Source organism: Pinus tabuliformis, chromosome 3_2 (genome assembly GCF_031772625.1).
Source record: "Pinus tabuliformis cultivar Carrire ecotype Pingquan chromosome 3_2, CPIR1, whole genome shotgun sequence".
NCBI classification, from domain to species: domain Eukaryota; kingdom Viridiplantae; phylum Streptophyta; class Pinopsida; order Pinales; family Pinaceae; genus Pinus; species Pinus tabuliformis.
Window position 1 is genome coordinate 241907613 of NC_142302.1, and position 16768 is coordinate 241924380.

The following is a 16768-nucleotide window of genomic DNA, read 5'->3' on the forward strand; positions in this document are numbered from 1 at the left end:
CAAAGGAGGGTACATTTAATGCAAATCCCATGGAGCCATTCCCTTTGAATTTTTTGCATAATAGTAAATTGTGGAGTCGCTATAATTAGCTTAAATGCCTTGAAAAATGTTTGATTCACCCTACAAGTATGGCATTTTTGAACCTCAATGAAGAACTAGGGCTTTGTTCTTCCAATGGAATCGTTAGATGAGAAGTTCTAACTTCGGCTTTGGGATGTTCTCATCAATAAATATTGAAGCGTTGACTTCAGATCACAAGGAGGTGGACTCAACTTCTCCTTGGAAACAACACCAAAATTGTTGCCGCAAAATTTAGCAGGACTAGTGCAAAGGCCCACTAGGCAGAAACCAGACCTTAGGGCAACAAGAGATTGGTTACCATTGTCACCTGAACAACCTTTCTCTTGCTATTTATTGGTGTTTGACCACGAGGGAGGCTTCTCTAAATGTCATCTAAAAGATATTCAATGATTATGGATCAAGGTGATCGATGTGAAGTTTATTAAGTAGGCCATAGTATCGGCAGAGCCTAGAAGGCCTAAGTATTCTATGCCAAAGTTCATGTACTTTATTCCTAGACCGATTAGAGGTTTGTTATAAGTTAGTGTTTTGCAGATTCTCAATGATAAGGCAAACAATGTCATATAACAACCTGATGAAAAGGTTTTCAATGACTAATCAACAAAGGGATAAAGACCTTGAGATAGATACCAAGGATTTAGGGTTTATATTGGAGTTTTATGGCTGAAACTATGCATAAACAACAAAAGAATGATGACATCAGCCCTAAAAGGTAGGGTTTAACATGCAATAATGCTCAAATTTACTTATATATATATATATATATATATATATATATATATATATATATAATGCGTTCCCCACTTTAATAGCAATGAAACATCAAACATAAATTACTATTTAGCAATTTTTCATATGAAACCTTAGCCTTAACCATAGTTATCTAAGAATGAAATAAAAGGAGAAAATTATTAAATAAAGATGGTTGATCATCACTTCTTTGACTAGTGCCTTGTCGAACATAGAAAAATGGAGTCTTGTAGGGCTAAATCAATGAGAACAACCTTGTTGGCATTGAGAAATCTAGGGCATCAAGATTAAGTGATTTCTCTATAATGATAATTGCTTGTGAATGCTTTTTACTTCTTTAGATTAGGATTTTCTCTTTTCTTAGATTATTGTTGTGTTCTTCTTCATCAAACAACTACCAATGCATAAACAATAAAGAGACGAGAGACACAAAATGTAGGTGATTGACCATGGCCAAAACCTCTCCAACTTGAGAGGAAAATCCAAACGAATTCTTCTTCTTATAGAAACTTCAATTGATGAATAACAAGACTAAGACCCTTGACCTATTTCACCTCTCCAAGACCAAGTCACAAGGTTTCCTTGATGAGTTCCTTCTTCTTTGAGTCAATGAAAGTCAAACTCCTTGCTTCTTCCTCCTTCTCGGACTCCTTCATAATTTCGGTCCCTTCGAACAAATTTGCAACTTTCGGCCTGCTTCAAAAACCCTAACATGTGAGGTTGACCAACATTCAACCTTGAATTTTCTACGCTTTGGGTGGAAACTTCTACCTTTGAAACTCAACTTGAGATTCACCTTAACTTCTTCCTTTGATTTGACCTTCAAGTATGACTGTGATACTTCAGCTCTTTCAGCAGTTTAGACAGCATAGATTCTTCGCACGTGTGGAGGGTTTTAGCCCTAAAACAAGCCCAAACAACTTCGCTCTTCCCTTCCTTCTTCTCGTTGGCTATGAGGTTATCTTCCTTGACCTTTTCGCACTTCTTCTAGCTTCAGATTGCTTGACCGAAAATCTTGTCCTCAAGTGGAGGCTGAGCTGCCCTATTTATAGTGTTCTTCCCATGTAAATACGCCGACATCTCCTAGTGACAAGGTCGACATGCCTTTCTAGAGATATCTTTAGGCTGACTTGAAGGAGGTGCTTGAGCTTGGTCTTGGAGGGTTTCTTAATGACTCATTTACATATGTAACATGCCCAATAAGGGTCTTCAAACTTTGACATTGACTCACTGAGCTTTATGACTTGATGGCTAACCCTAAAGGCTCACAATGGGAGCCTTAACTAAAAATAAAATTCCTTGCTCATGAAACCCATGAGACAAGAATTACAAAAATAATTTTATTTTCTTCTTTACATCAATTGCATAAAATCATAATTACACATGTCATTATGAAGACCGAACCTAGTTACACTTTTCAACACTTCCTCTTAACTAGGGAGGTATTCATAATCCATACAAGGTACTTGGACATTCTCAATCTGAATAATTCTCATAAGAAGAGTCAGATTAGTAACCCATATATATAGCATCTTATCAACCAACATTGTCACATAGCAAGGCCTTGACTAACAACTCTATCTCTCCACAAGATCAAAGCTCAATGCTGATGATACCAATGATGTATATGTGAAAGTTTCTGAATCTAGCAAACTAGAAATCCTATTGTAGTAAACTGATTTGCATTACCTACTTGTGTTCTTCATTTAACAAGTTATTTTCAGAAATATTAAGAAAATATTAATGCAAATACACTGCAGCCTACACCACTATGCAAATCAAGTACTGAAAAAATAAATGAGACAACCACACAAAGGACACACTTATTTTTGGACTAAACGTCCCCAAAAAACCCAATGTGGGAAAACCTGTGTAGTAGATATGAGGGTTTTATTATTAAGCATATTTCTGAATACAACTAGGGTGCCAAATCTGGCTCACCCAACAGAGAATAAATTTGGCAGAAGTACCTCTATACGGACACAGATATTTTGGCGGATCCAGCAACTGGATGAACAAACCCCACAGGTGACTGCACTGCCCCCAGTGCTGTGTAGCGATGGCTGCTCCAAGCTCTGTGCTAGAATTGCGTCACCTCCTCTAGGAGCCGCGTCACCCTCCCAGTGAACCTTCCTGGTTCAGAAATCGATTTGCTGAATTGCTGCTCTATTTGCCTCACAAAAACCCCTGCGTTGCCTCTAAGTGACTGCGTCAGCTCCTCTAGCCGCTGCGTCACACTTTTGGAGCTGTGCTGTCTCTCCTTGGTGCTGTGCTGCCTCTTTGCTATGTATTCTTGGCCTTGGATTGAAGTCCCTCTGCCGAACTGCCCCTCTCTGCACTAGAAACTTACTCCGAAATTCTCAGCAAACCACGCCCCAGAATTTCGAACTAGCTCAAGTGCTGCTCTCTGTGTGTGTGTTCTCCAACTGACCCCAAGCCTTCCTTTATTTCCTGTAGAGAAATCAACGACCGTAATCTAATATCTAATTAATGACTAAGATTAAATTAGACTTGATCCTCGTCTCTTAGAAGCTTCTTACCCATATTTTCATTAATACCCATTAATATTTTAATTTTCCTAAGTTTAGACTTAGGAACCCCATTAAAAATATTAATTATTTTAATAAAATACAATCCGGGTGGAATTTATCCAAACGATTTCTAGGTCTTGGAGATCTCATGTGTTCTAGCCCCCCCACAAAATTTCGAAGTTAGAGCACATTCGGTGCTACCCAAAAATCAACACTCCCTCTTAGCGAGGAATGTGCTCTAACAATACTTCCTAGCATAAGTATCACCTTGATCCACGACATCGGTCCTCTGCGCTGCTACTGCTCAGCCTACTGCCCTTCATTCATTGCGCTGCTGCAATCTGTAATGCTGCCCATGACATTGCCATTGTCACTGCTGCATCTGTACTGCAACTCCCTCTCAATATGCTGCATCATGCTGCCCATAACACTGCCATTGCTAACTGCTGCACTGCAACTCAGTCGCTGAGAAGTAAGCAACTGAAAAGCCACCCAAAATCTGACATACTGGTTAGTCTGGATGTTCCTCGACACTGAAGCTACCTCTGCTGCTAATCTGTGTTGACCCTCTGATGCTACTGCGCTGCTGTTGTATCTGCTTTGTGCCTTCCGCACTGTTGCAACACTCCATTGCGTTGCTTCAGACTTTGGTGCTCTAGCTCTACCATTGTTGATCCGTCATCCCTTGCACCAACTGACTCTCATCATTCTACCACTGTCATTAAGGGCTCCTGTAGCCGTATGTGATCCAAGAGTGTGGGAACCTCAAGGATCCTGCGCTTTACTGTAGCTCTTTCAAACTACAGCTCTAAATCTCCCCACCTCCCTCCTGGAGATGCGACTGCCATCTCAGCCAAATGTCGAATGACGAACTGATTCTCTTCTCCCTCTTTCGCTACTGCCCCAACAAAACTCGGATTTGGATTTCTTTAGCGCTAGAAGTTCTCTAAGGAACAAGCTCCCTCTTAATTTCGATTTCCTTCACGGAAATCCTTTTGCCAACCATTGTCTAACCACCCCTCTCTAATCTCTCTTTGCTGTTGTTCAACACTGGATCTAGATTTCTTTGCAAGAAATATTCTGAAGAACTGATTCCCTCTACTTTGCTTCTGCGCCACTAGGTAATGTTATGCACCAATATAATCAACACGCCACCAACACCTCTAGATGAAATCTACACTGCACCTCTAGCCACGACAACCGGAAAAACGAGTCTCAACAGTCTCTGCGCTGGCCCAGTAACCACTGCGCTGCCTTATGCATCAACCACGTCACCCAATCAAGCTGACGCAGGCTCTGCGTGAGCCTCCCTTGGTGACTGCGTCACCCCTCCTCTGCTCTCTCGGCTAGAAACTGAGCTATCTCTATAGCCCAACAAAACATATTCATGAGAAGATAGAAGGAGACACAATAATCAGTTCAGAGAAGAGATAACTCAGACAGACAATCCAATATACTAATTTCTTTAAACGATTATTAATTTGCAGGGGATTGCAGAGAGATTGAAACTCAATCTATTCTTACCCAGATCTCCCATAATACTTTGAACATGTGCAAAAAGAGAGTACGAAAATATTGGAAAAACATACTAGAAACACAAGTTCTGTCATAAACTGGAGCCAGAAGGCTTTCATTAGAAATCCTATAATAGAAGCTATTACAAAGCCAAAAGCCTTGGCATCAAAAGCCCACACTTATCACCTCAATTGATGAAGTATTTATGCAATTTCTTCACAAAATATCTTAATAGAAAATATCAAGAGCTATTACAAATATCTGAAAACTGTATTACAAAAAAAGAACACAAATAAAGGCAACTAGAACTATTGGAAGAGTTCTGGCACTATTTCTAGGCATCTTGGTGGTAAAGAAGAGCAATTCAAATTTGATTGCAACTCTTATTTGATGAGGTGGCATCCAAGTCACTAACTGTCCATGAGCTTTTTTCTCTCGAAATTCTGAAAATAGGGTCCAATGATCCCTTTGTATATCCCAAACCATAATATATGTTAGAAAACTGAGAGAGGTTTTTGTACATGAGGACGTTAGAACCAAAAACATCTTTACGATTGTGAAATTTCATTTCAACCTGCTCAGAAACCGCATTTGAAAACACTGACCAAAAACAGGAAAATTCGGGAAAATATGTTTACAAAGCTTCATCCGAATCTCCCAAAATATAACAACTGTTAGGAAAATGAGAGAGTTTTTTGTACATGAGGATGTTAGCAACAAAAACCTCTTTCAGTTTTTGAAAATTTGTTTTCATTTGTTTTAAAAACATGTTTTAATTTACTGTGTTGTAAAACAAAAAACATAGTTTTTAACTGATCATGAAATGAACATATGACGTGGAGGTGGGAGATAATGTGGAAGCACATGGTTGGCGGAAATAGTTGACGTGTAAGTGTGGAAGGAAGGCGTGGGAGTAGAGATGTAGCGGGGAAAATGATGTGACCGGGGGTAAATAGACGTTGGCGGGAAGGAGAGGGTTAGGTAGTTTTTAGATGGAGGGGGGGCGGGTGGTATATGGTTTCGAGCGGTGGGGGGTGTGAATTGATAAGAGGGCGCCACGTCGCATGGGGCCCATGAAAAGCGATACTGCTTTTCGGACCCCCTTCCCGCAATTAACGTGAAAAAGGATGAGGGGGTGCGAAATGGCCTCCCCGCCGTTAATCTGGGCAAGGAAGATCTTAACTGCACAAAAGCGCTCAAACTTTTGTGAAAGCGACAAGATGTCTTGTCAATCCTCGATCATAGGTAAAAATCTTATTTAAACTTTAATACATCATTTAATCATGTTTAAATGCATGATTAACTAAATCAACCTGCTAATGAAACTTTAATTTACATTTTTGAGGGCGCATTTACTCTTGCAGACCCATTTCTTATTTCTAAACTACTAAAACCTATTCTATCAGCTAATTTCGATGAAATTTGATTGATGATTTAATTTATTCCCTAATCTAAATACATAGAATTTAAAATTGTTTGATCATGATTTAACTGTATGATGCAAACAAAACTTATTTCTAGTGGCATTTGGCTTGCTCACTAATACATTTTCTTTTCTTTTCATGGGGTTTGTTTTCATCATTTTTTATTCTTTTGTTTTATTTAATTTTTATTTTGTTTTTTATACCTTTTTTTATAAAAATTAAAATTATCAAAACTAATCATGTTACAACATTGGCTCCAACTAGGGACTGCATCCCCCTGAGGGACACAGAGAACTAGCAGACCAGCTGCCTTAAGTGTTGGGCATGGAGTCATACCGTAAACCTGTGACCTAAAGCTGCAATCTGAAACCATACTGCCTGCACTAATCCAAAGACTCTTTCACACTAAAATCTAAAACTGAAAACTGTTGAAGTGAAAGACTTGTCACTGCAAATGAAAATAAGCACAAGAGTGCCTAATTCATCGGGCTAAGGAGTCAATTAGTTAATCAACAATAATTTTACTCCTTTTAATCCCTTGGAAGTCATTGCACTCAACCAAACCAAACTTGATACTGCAAACTTGAAACATAATTGAAACAACTGTTGATCTACTGCACACTGAATCTGAAAATAACTAATCAATCCCACACACCTCTATCTAACTGAACTGAAAAACTTTACACTGTTAGGTGTAATCTGCTTTCCAATGTAACCAAGTGAGGAGTGGGTTTATTGGCAAACCACATTGCCAATAGCTGAAAATCTGAAATATATGTACAATATAAACATCAAATCCCATAGGAAACTTATACTCACAGGTGAACTTTAACAACTGCATCCTTTGTGGACATCTTAGATTTCTGATCATGGCTGAGAGGAAAAGATATACATTGCTGATTGCAAGTATCAATGAACCTTGCATAGTAAAGGCAATTGACATTTTAGAACAATGGAATCGGTAACCCAGTGGAATGGCCATATGACAAAGTGGAGTTGCCAGGTGAAAGCAATGCAACTAATAATAAATGCCTACTCCTTGTTCACCAACAAGCAATAGATCTAATCTTTATCGTTCTTTGGAGAAAGATCTCTTCGTTGCTTCGCTCCCCGACAACGAAACCAAATGTTGTACTTGTTTCTCGTAGGCAGTCCTTGGCTGCAAAAACTACGCCAGGAAACCAACTCAACCAGCCTTTAGGTTCAAGCTGGCCCTTGAACCAGAGGGGGCTCCCTTAGTTGTTACGAGGCTTTGTTTAACGCTGTTCACGTGTCACTAAACAACAGCGTTTGAAGCACAATGGCTAGATTTATGGTTTTAATTGGGGGTGGTTGGCGATCAATGACAATCCCTATTCATGATTAAAGGCCTCTCTCACAGGGTCCCTTCTGAAAGTGTCAGCTTCCAGCCTGACAGAATGACTTAGCTTTTCAAGGATTATGATAGAAGAATGTAAGGAGATTCCTAATAATTGAGCAGTCGGCCTAACTACTTAACAACTAGGGAAATTTGGATGTGTGTAGAAGATTTCTCTAGCCCAACAAAACATATTCAGGAGAAGATAGAAGGACAAATAATAATCAGTTTAGAGGAGCTAACTCAGACAGACAGTCCAATATACAAATTTTTTTAAATGATTATTAATTTGCAGGGGATTTCAGAAAGATTGAAACTCAATCTATTCTTACCCAGATCTCCTATAATACTTTGAACATGTGCAAAAAGAGAGTATGAAAACACTGGAAAAACATACTAGAAACTCAAATTCTGTCATAAATTGGAGCCAGAAGGATTTTGTTAGAAATCCTATAATAGAAGCTATTACAAAGTCAAGGGCCTTGGCATCAAAAGCCCACACCTATCAGCTCAATTGATGAAGTATTTATACAATTTCTTCACAAAATATCTTAATAGAAAATATCAAGAGCTATTACAAATATCTGAAAACTGTATTACAAAAATAGAACACAAATAAAGGCAACTAGAACTATTTGAAGAATTCCAACACTATTTCTAGGCATTTTGGTGATAAAGAAGAGCAATTCAAATTTGATTGCAACTCTTATTTGATGAGGTGGCATCCAAGTCACTAACTATCCATGAGCTTTTTCCTCCCGAAATTCTGAAAAATAGGGTCCAATGATCCCTTTGTATATCCCAAACCATAATAGATGTTAGAAAACTGAGAGAGGTTTTTGTACATGAGGATGTTAGAACCAAAAACCTCTTTACGATTTTGAAAATTCATTTCCACCTGCTCAGAAACCTCATTTGAAAACACTGACTAAAACGAGGAAAATTCGAGAAAATATGTCTGCAAAGCTTCATCTGAATCTCCCAAAATATAACAACTGATAGGAAAATGAGAGAGGTTTTTGTACATGAGGATGTTAGCAACAAAAACCTCTTTCAGTTTTTGAAAATTCGTTTTCATTTGTTTTAAAAACATGTTTTAATTTACTGTGCTGTAAAACAAAAAACATAGTTTTTAACTGATCATGAAACAAACATATGACGTGGAGGCGGGAGGAGATATGGAGGTGGGAGATAATGTGGAAGCACATGGTTGGCGGAAATAGTTGACGTGTAAGTGTGGAAGGAAGGAGTGGGAGTAGAGACGTAGCGGGGAAGGGGAAAATGATGGGACTGGGGGTAAATAGACATTGGCGAGGAGGAGTGGGTTAGGTAGTTTTGAGAGGGGGGCGAAGGGGGGTCGGGGGGCGGGTGGTATATGGTTTCGAGCCGGGGGGGGGGGGGGTGGGTGCGAATTGATAAGAGGGCGCAACGTCACATGGGGCACATGAAAAGTGATACCGCTTTTCGGACCCCCCTCCCATGGTTAACGTGAAAAAGGATGAGGGGGTGCGAAATGGCCTCCCCGCTGTTGATTTGGGCGGGGAAGATCTTAACCGTGCAAACTTTTGTGAAAGCAACAAGATGTCTTGTCAATCCTCGATCATAGGTAAAAATCTAATTTAAACTTTATTACATCATTTAATCATGTTTAAATGCATAATTAACTAAATCAACCTGCTAATGAAACTTAAATTTACATTGGGTGGGTGCGAATTGATAAGAGGGTGCAACGTCACATGGGGCCCATGAAAAGTGATACCGCTTTTCGGACCCCCCTCCCATGGTTAACGTGAAAAAGGATGAAGGGGTGCGAAATGGCCTCCCCGCTGTTGATCTGGGCGGGGAAGATCTTAACCGTGCAAAAGCGCTCAAACTTTTGTGAAAGCGACAAGATGTCTTGTCAATCCTCGATCATAGGTAAAAATCTGATTTAAACTTTATTACATCATTTAATCATGTTTAAATGCATGATTAACTAAATCAACCTGCTAATGAAACTTAAATTTACATTTTTGAGGGCGCATTTACTCTTGCAGACCCATTTATTATTTCTAAACTACTAAAACCTATTCTATCAGCTAATTTCGATGAAATTTGACTGATGATTTAATTTATTCCCTAATCTAAATACATAAAATTTAAAATTGTTTGATCATGATTAAACTGTATGATACAAACAAAACTTATTTCTAGTGGCATTTTGGCTTGCTCACTGATACATTTTCTTTTCTTTCATTTGGTTTCTTTTCATCATTTTTTATTCTTTTGTTTTATTTAATTTTTATTTTTTATACCCTCTTTTAAAAAAATAAAAATTATCAAAACTAATCATGTTACAACATCGGCTCCAATTGGGGACTACCTCCGGCTGTGGGACACAGAGAACTAGTAGACCAGCTGCCTTAAGTGTTGGGCATGGAGTCATACTGTAAACCTGTGACCTAAAGCTGCAATCTGAAACCATACTGCCTGCACTAATCCAAACACTCTTTCACACTAAAATCTGAAACTGAAAACTGTTGAAGTGAAAGACTTGTCACTGCAAATGAAAATAAGCACAAGAGTGCCTAATTCATCGGGCTAAGGAGTCAATTATTTGATCAATAATAATTTTACCCCTTTTAATCCCTTGGAAGTGATTGCACTCAACCAAAGCAAATTTGATACTGCAAACTTGAAACATAACTGAAACCACTGTTGATCTACTACACACTGAATGTGAAAATAACTAATCAATCCCCCACACCTCTATCTAACTAAACTGAAAACTTTACACTGTTAAGTGTAATCTGCTTTTCAATGTAACCAAGTGAGGAGTGGGTTTATTGGCAAACGACGCTGCCAATAGCTGAAAATCTGAAATATATACAATATAAACATCAAATCCCATAGGAAACTTATACTCAAGGTGAACTTTAAAAGCTGCATCCTTTGTGGACATCTTAGATTTTTGATCATGGCTGAGAGGAAAAGATATATATTTCTGATTGCAAGTATCAATGAACCTTGCATAGTAAAGGCAAGTAACATTTCGGAACAATGGAATTGGTAACCCAGTGGAATTGCCATATGACAAAGTGGAGTCGCCAGGTGAAAGCAATGCAACCAATAATAAATACGTATTCCTTGTTCACTAACAAGGAATAGATCTAATCTTTATCGTTCTTTGGAGAAAGATCTCTTCGTTACTTCGCTCCCCGACTACGGTGCCAAAATGTTTTACCTGTTTCCTATAGGCAGTCCTTGGTTGCAAAAGCTACGCCAGGAAACCAACTCAACCAGCCGTAGTTTCAAGCTGGCCCTTGAACCAGAGGGGTCTCCTTTAGTTGTTACGAGGCTTTGTTTAACGTTGTTCACCTGTCACTAAACAACAACCTTTGAAGCACAATGGCCAGATTTATGGTTTTAATTGGGGGTGGTTGGCGATCAATGACAATCCTTATTCATGATTAAAGGCCTCTCTCACAGGGTCCCTTCTGAAAGTGTCAGCTTCCAGCCTGACAGAATGACTTAGCTTTTCAAGGATTATGATAGAAGAATGTAAGGAGATTCCTAATAATTGAGCAGTCAGCCTGACTACTTAACAACTAGGGAAATTTGGATGCATGTAGAAGATTTCTACAGCCCAACAAAACATATTCAGGAGAAGATAGAAGGACAAACAATAATCAGTTCAGAGAAGAGCTAACTCAGACAGACAGTCCAATATACTAATTTCTTTAAACAATTATTAATTTGCAGGGGATTTCAGATATATTGAAACTCAATCTATTCTTGCCCAGATCTCTTATAATACTTTGAACATGTGCAGAAAGAGAGTGAAAATACTGGAAAAACATACAAGAAACACAAATTCTGTCATAAACAGAAGCAGAAGGCTTTCATTAGAAATCCTATAATAGAAGCTATTACAAAGTCAAGAGCCTTGGCATCAAAAGCCCACACCTATCACCTCAATTGATAAAGTATTTATACAATTTCTTCGCAAAATATCTTAATAGAAAATATCAGGAGCTATTACAAATATCTGAAAATTGTATTACAAAAATAGAACACAAATAAAGGCAACTAGAACTATTTGAAGAGTTCTGGCACTATTTCTAGGCATTTTCGTGGTAAAGAAGAACAATTCAATTTTGATTGCAACTCTTATTTGATGAGGTGGCATCCAAGTCACTAACTGTCCATGAGCTTTTTCCTCCCGAAATTCGGAAAAATAGGGTCCAATGATTTCTTTGTATATCCCAAACCATAATAGATGTTAGAAAATTGAGAGAGGTTTTTGTACATGAGGATGTTAGAACCAAAAACCTCTTTACGATTGTGAAAATTCATTTCCACCTCCTTAGAAACCGCATTTGAAAACACTGATTAAAAACAGGAAAATTCGGGAAAATATGTTTGCAATGCTTCATCCGAATCTCCCAAAATATAACCACTGTTAGGAAAATGAGAGAGGTTTTTGTACATGAGGATGTTAGCAACAAAAACCTCTTTTAGTTTTTGAAAATTCGTTTTCATTTTGTTTTAAAAACATGTTTTAATTTACTGTGCTGTAAAACAAAAAACATAGTTTTTAACTGATCATGAAACGAACATATGACGTGGAGGCGGGAGGAGATATGGAGGTGGGAGATAATGTGGAAGCACATGGTTGGCGGAAATAGTTGACGTGTAAGAGTGGAAGGAAGGTGCGGGAGAAGAGACGTAGTGGGGAAAATGATGTGACCGGGGGTAAATAGACGTTGGCGGGAAGGAGAGGGTTAGGTAGTTTTTAGGGGGGTGGGTTGGTGGTATATGGTTTCGAGTGGGGGGTGTGAATTGATAAGAGGGCGCCACGTCGCATGGGGCCCATGAAAAGCGATACCGCTTTTTGGATCCCCCCCACCATTAACGTGAAAAAGGATGAGGGGGTGCGAAATGGCATCCTCGCCGTTGGTCTGGGCGGGGAAGATCTTAACCATGCAAAAACGCTCAAAGTTTTGTGAAGCCACAAGATGTCTTGTCAATCCTCAATCATAGGTAAAAATCTGATTTAAACTTTATTACATCATTTAATCATGTTTAAATGCATGATTAACTAAATCAACCTGCTAATGAAACTTAAATTTACATTTTTGAGGGCACATTTACTCTTGTAGACCCATTTCTTATTTCTAAACTACTAAAACCTATTCTATCAGCGAATTTCGATGAAATTTGACTGATGATTTAATTTATTCCCTAATCTAAATACATAAAATTTAAAATTGTTTGATCATGATTAAGCTATATGATACAAACAAAACTTATTTCTAGTGGCATTTTGGCTTGCTCACTGATACATTTTCTTTTCTTTTCATGGGGTTTCTTTTCATCATTTTTTATTCTTTTGTTTTATTTATTTTTTATTTTTTATACCCTCTTTTATAAAAATAAAAATTATCAAAACTAATCATGTTACAACATTGGCTCCAACTGGGGGCTGCGTCCCCCTGTGGGACACAAAGAACTAGTGGACCAGTTGCCTTAAGTGTTGGGCATGGAGACATATCGTAAACCTGTGACCTAAAGCTGCAATCTGAAACCATACTGCCTGCATTAATCCAAACACTCTTTCACACTAAAATCTGAAACTGAAAACTGTTGAAGTGAAAGATGTGTCACTGCAAATGAAAATAAGCACAAGAGTGCCTAATTCATCGGGCTAAGGAGTCAATTAGTTAATCAATAATAATTTTACTCCTTTTAATCCCTTGGAAGTCATTGCACTCAACCAAAGAAAACTTGATACTACAAGTTTGCTTTGGTTTTAATTGGGGGTGGTTGGCGATCACTGACAATCCCTATTCATGATTAAAGGTCTCTCACAGGGTCCCTTCTGAAAGTGTCAGCTTCCTGTCTAACATAATGACTTAGCTTTTCAAGGATTATGATAGAAGAATGTAAGGAGATTCCTAATAATTGAGCAGACAGCCTAACTACTTAACAACTAGGGAAATTTGGATGCATGTAGAAGATTTCTACAGAGCAACAAAACATATTCAGGAGAAGATAGAAGGACAAACAATAATCAGTTCAAAGAAGAGCTAACTCAGACAGACAATCCAATATACTAATTTCTTTAAATGATTATTAATTTGCAGGGGATTTCAGAGAGATTGAAACTCAATCTATTCTTACCCAGATCTCCTATAATACTTTGAACATGTGCAGAAAGAGAGTATGAAAATACTGGAAAAACATACTAGAAACACAAATTCTGTCATAAACTGGAGCCAGAAGGCTTTCATTAGAAATCCTATAATAGAAGCTATTACAAATTCAAGAGCCTTGGCATCAAAAGCCCACACCTATCACCTCAATTGATGAAGTATTTATATAATTTCTTCACAAAATATCTTGATAGAAAATATCAAGAGCTATTACAAATATCTGAAAACTATATTACAAAAATAGAACACAAATAAAGGCAACTAGAACTATTTTGAAGAGTTCTAGCACTATTTCTAGGCATTCTAGTGGTAAAGAAGAGCAATTCAAATTTGATTACAACTCTTATTTGATGAGGTGACATCTAAGTCCCTAACTGTCCATGAGCTTTTTCCTCCCGAAATTCTAAAAAATAGGGTCCAATGGTCTCTTTGTATATCCCAAACCAGAATAGATGTGAGAAAACTAAGAGAGGATTTTGTACATGAGGATGTTAGAACCAAAAACCTCTTTATGATTGTGAAAATTCATTTCCACTTGCTCAGAAACCACCTTTGAAAACACTGACTAAAAACAAGAAAATTCAGGAAAATATGTCTGCAAAGCTTCATCTGAATCTCCCAAAATATAACAATTGTTAGGAAAATGAGAGGGGTTTTTTTACATGAGGATGTTAGCAACAAAAACCTCTTTCAGTTTTTGAAAATTCGTTTTCATTTGTTTTAAAAACATGTTTTAATTTATTGTGTTGTAAAACAAAAAACATAGTTTTAACTGATCATGAAACGAACATATGACGTGGAGGCGGGAGGAGATATGGAGGTGGGAGATAATGTGGAAGCACATGGTTGGCGGAAATAGTTGACGTGTAAGTGTGGAAGGAAGGCGCGGGAGTAGAGACGTAGCAGGGAAAATGATGTGACCGGGGGTAGATAGACGTTGGTGGGAAGGAGAGGGTTAGGTAGTTTTCTGAGGGGGAGGGCGGGTGGTATATGGTTTCGAGTGGGGGGGTTGTGAATTGATAAGAGGGCACCACGTCGCATGGGGCCCATGAAAAGCGATACCGCTTTTCAGACCCCCCCGTCCCGCTGTTAACGTGAAAAAGGTTGAGGGGGTGCGAAATGGCCTCCTCGCCGTTGATGTGGGCGGGGAAGATCTTAACCGTGCAAAAGCGCTCAAACTTTTTGTAAAAGCGAAAAGCTGTCTTGTCAATCCTTGATCATAGGTAAAAATTTGATTTAATCTTTATTACATCATTTAATCATGTTTAAATGCATGATTAACTAAATCAACCTGTTAATGAAACTTAAATTTACCTTTTTGAGGGCACATTTACTCTTGCAGACCCATTTATTATTTCTAAACTACTAAAACCTATTCTATCAGCGAATTTTGATGAAATTTGACCGATGATTTAATTTATTCCCTAATCTAAATACATAAAATTTAAAATTGTTTACTCATGATTAAACTGTATGATACAAACAAAACTTATTTCTAGTGGCATTTTGGCTTGCTCACTGATAATTTTCTTTTCTTTTCATGGGGTTTCTTTTCATCATTTTTAATTCTTTTGTTTTATTTAATTTTGATTTTTTATACCCTCTTTTATACAAAATAAAAATTATCAAAATAATCATGTTACAACAGTGTCCAGTGCTTTGCAACGATGGCTGCTCCAAGATCTGCGTTGGAACTGCGTCACCCTCCCAGTGAGCCTTACTGGCTCAGAAATCGATTTTTTGAATTGTTGCTCTATCTGCCTCACACAAACCCTAGCGCTACCTCTAAGTGACTGCGTCAGCTCCTCTAGCCTTTGCGTCACCCTTCTGGAGCTGTGCTGTCTCTCCCTGGTGTTGTACTGCCTCTCTGCTATGTATTCTCGGCCTTGGACTGAAGTGCCTCTGCTGAACTGCCCCTCTCTGCACTAGAAACTTATTTTGAAATTCTCAGCAAACCATGCCCCAGAATTTCGAACTAGCTCAAGTGCTGCTCTGTGTGTGTGTGTCCTCCAACTAACAACAAGCCTTCCTTTATACTTTTCCTGTTGAGAAATCAACGGTCGTGATCTAATCTCTAATAAACGACTAAGATTAAATTAGACGATCCTCATCTCTTAGAAGCTTCTCACCCATATTTTCATTAATACCCATTAATATTTTAATTTTCCTAAGTTTAGATTTAGGAACCCCATTAAAAATATTATTTATTCTAATAAAATACAATTCGGGTGGATTTTCTCCAAACGATTTCTGGGTCTTGGAGATCTCATGTGTTCTAGCCGCCCCACAAAATTTCGGAGCTAGAGCACATCTGATGCCACCCAAAAATCAACACTCCCTCTTAGCAAGGAATGTGCTCTAGCAATACTTCCCAGCAGAAGTATCACACTGATCCACGACATCGGTCCTCTGTGCTGCTGATGTTCGGCCTGCTGCCCTTCATCCACTGCGCTGCTGCAATCTGTATTGCTGCCCATGACATTGCCACTGTCACTGCTGCATATGTACTGCAACTCCCTCTCAATATGCTGCATCATGCTGCCCATAGCATTGCCACTTCTAACTACTGCATTGCAACTTAGTTGTTGAGAAGCAACTGAAAAGCCACCCAAAATCTGACGCGCCGGTCAGTCTGGATGCTCTTTGACGCTGAAGCTACCTCTGCTGCTAATCTATGCTAACCCTCTGATGCTACTGCGTTGCTGTTGTATCTGGTCTGTGCCTTTCGCACTACTGCAACACTCCACTGCGTTGCTTCAGACTTTGGCGCTCTAGCTTTGCCATTGTTGATCCATCATTGCTTGCACCAATTGACTCCCGTCATTCTTCAACTGTCATTAAGGGTTCCCGTAGTCGTATGTGATCCAAGAGTTTGGGCACCTCAAGGATCCTGCCCCTTACTGTAGCTCTTTCGAA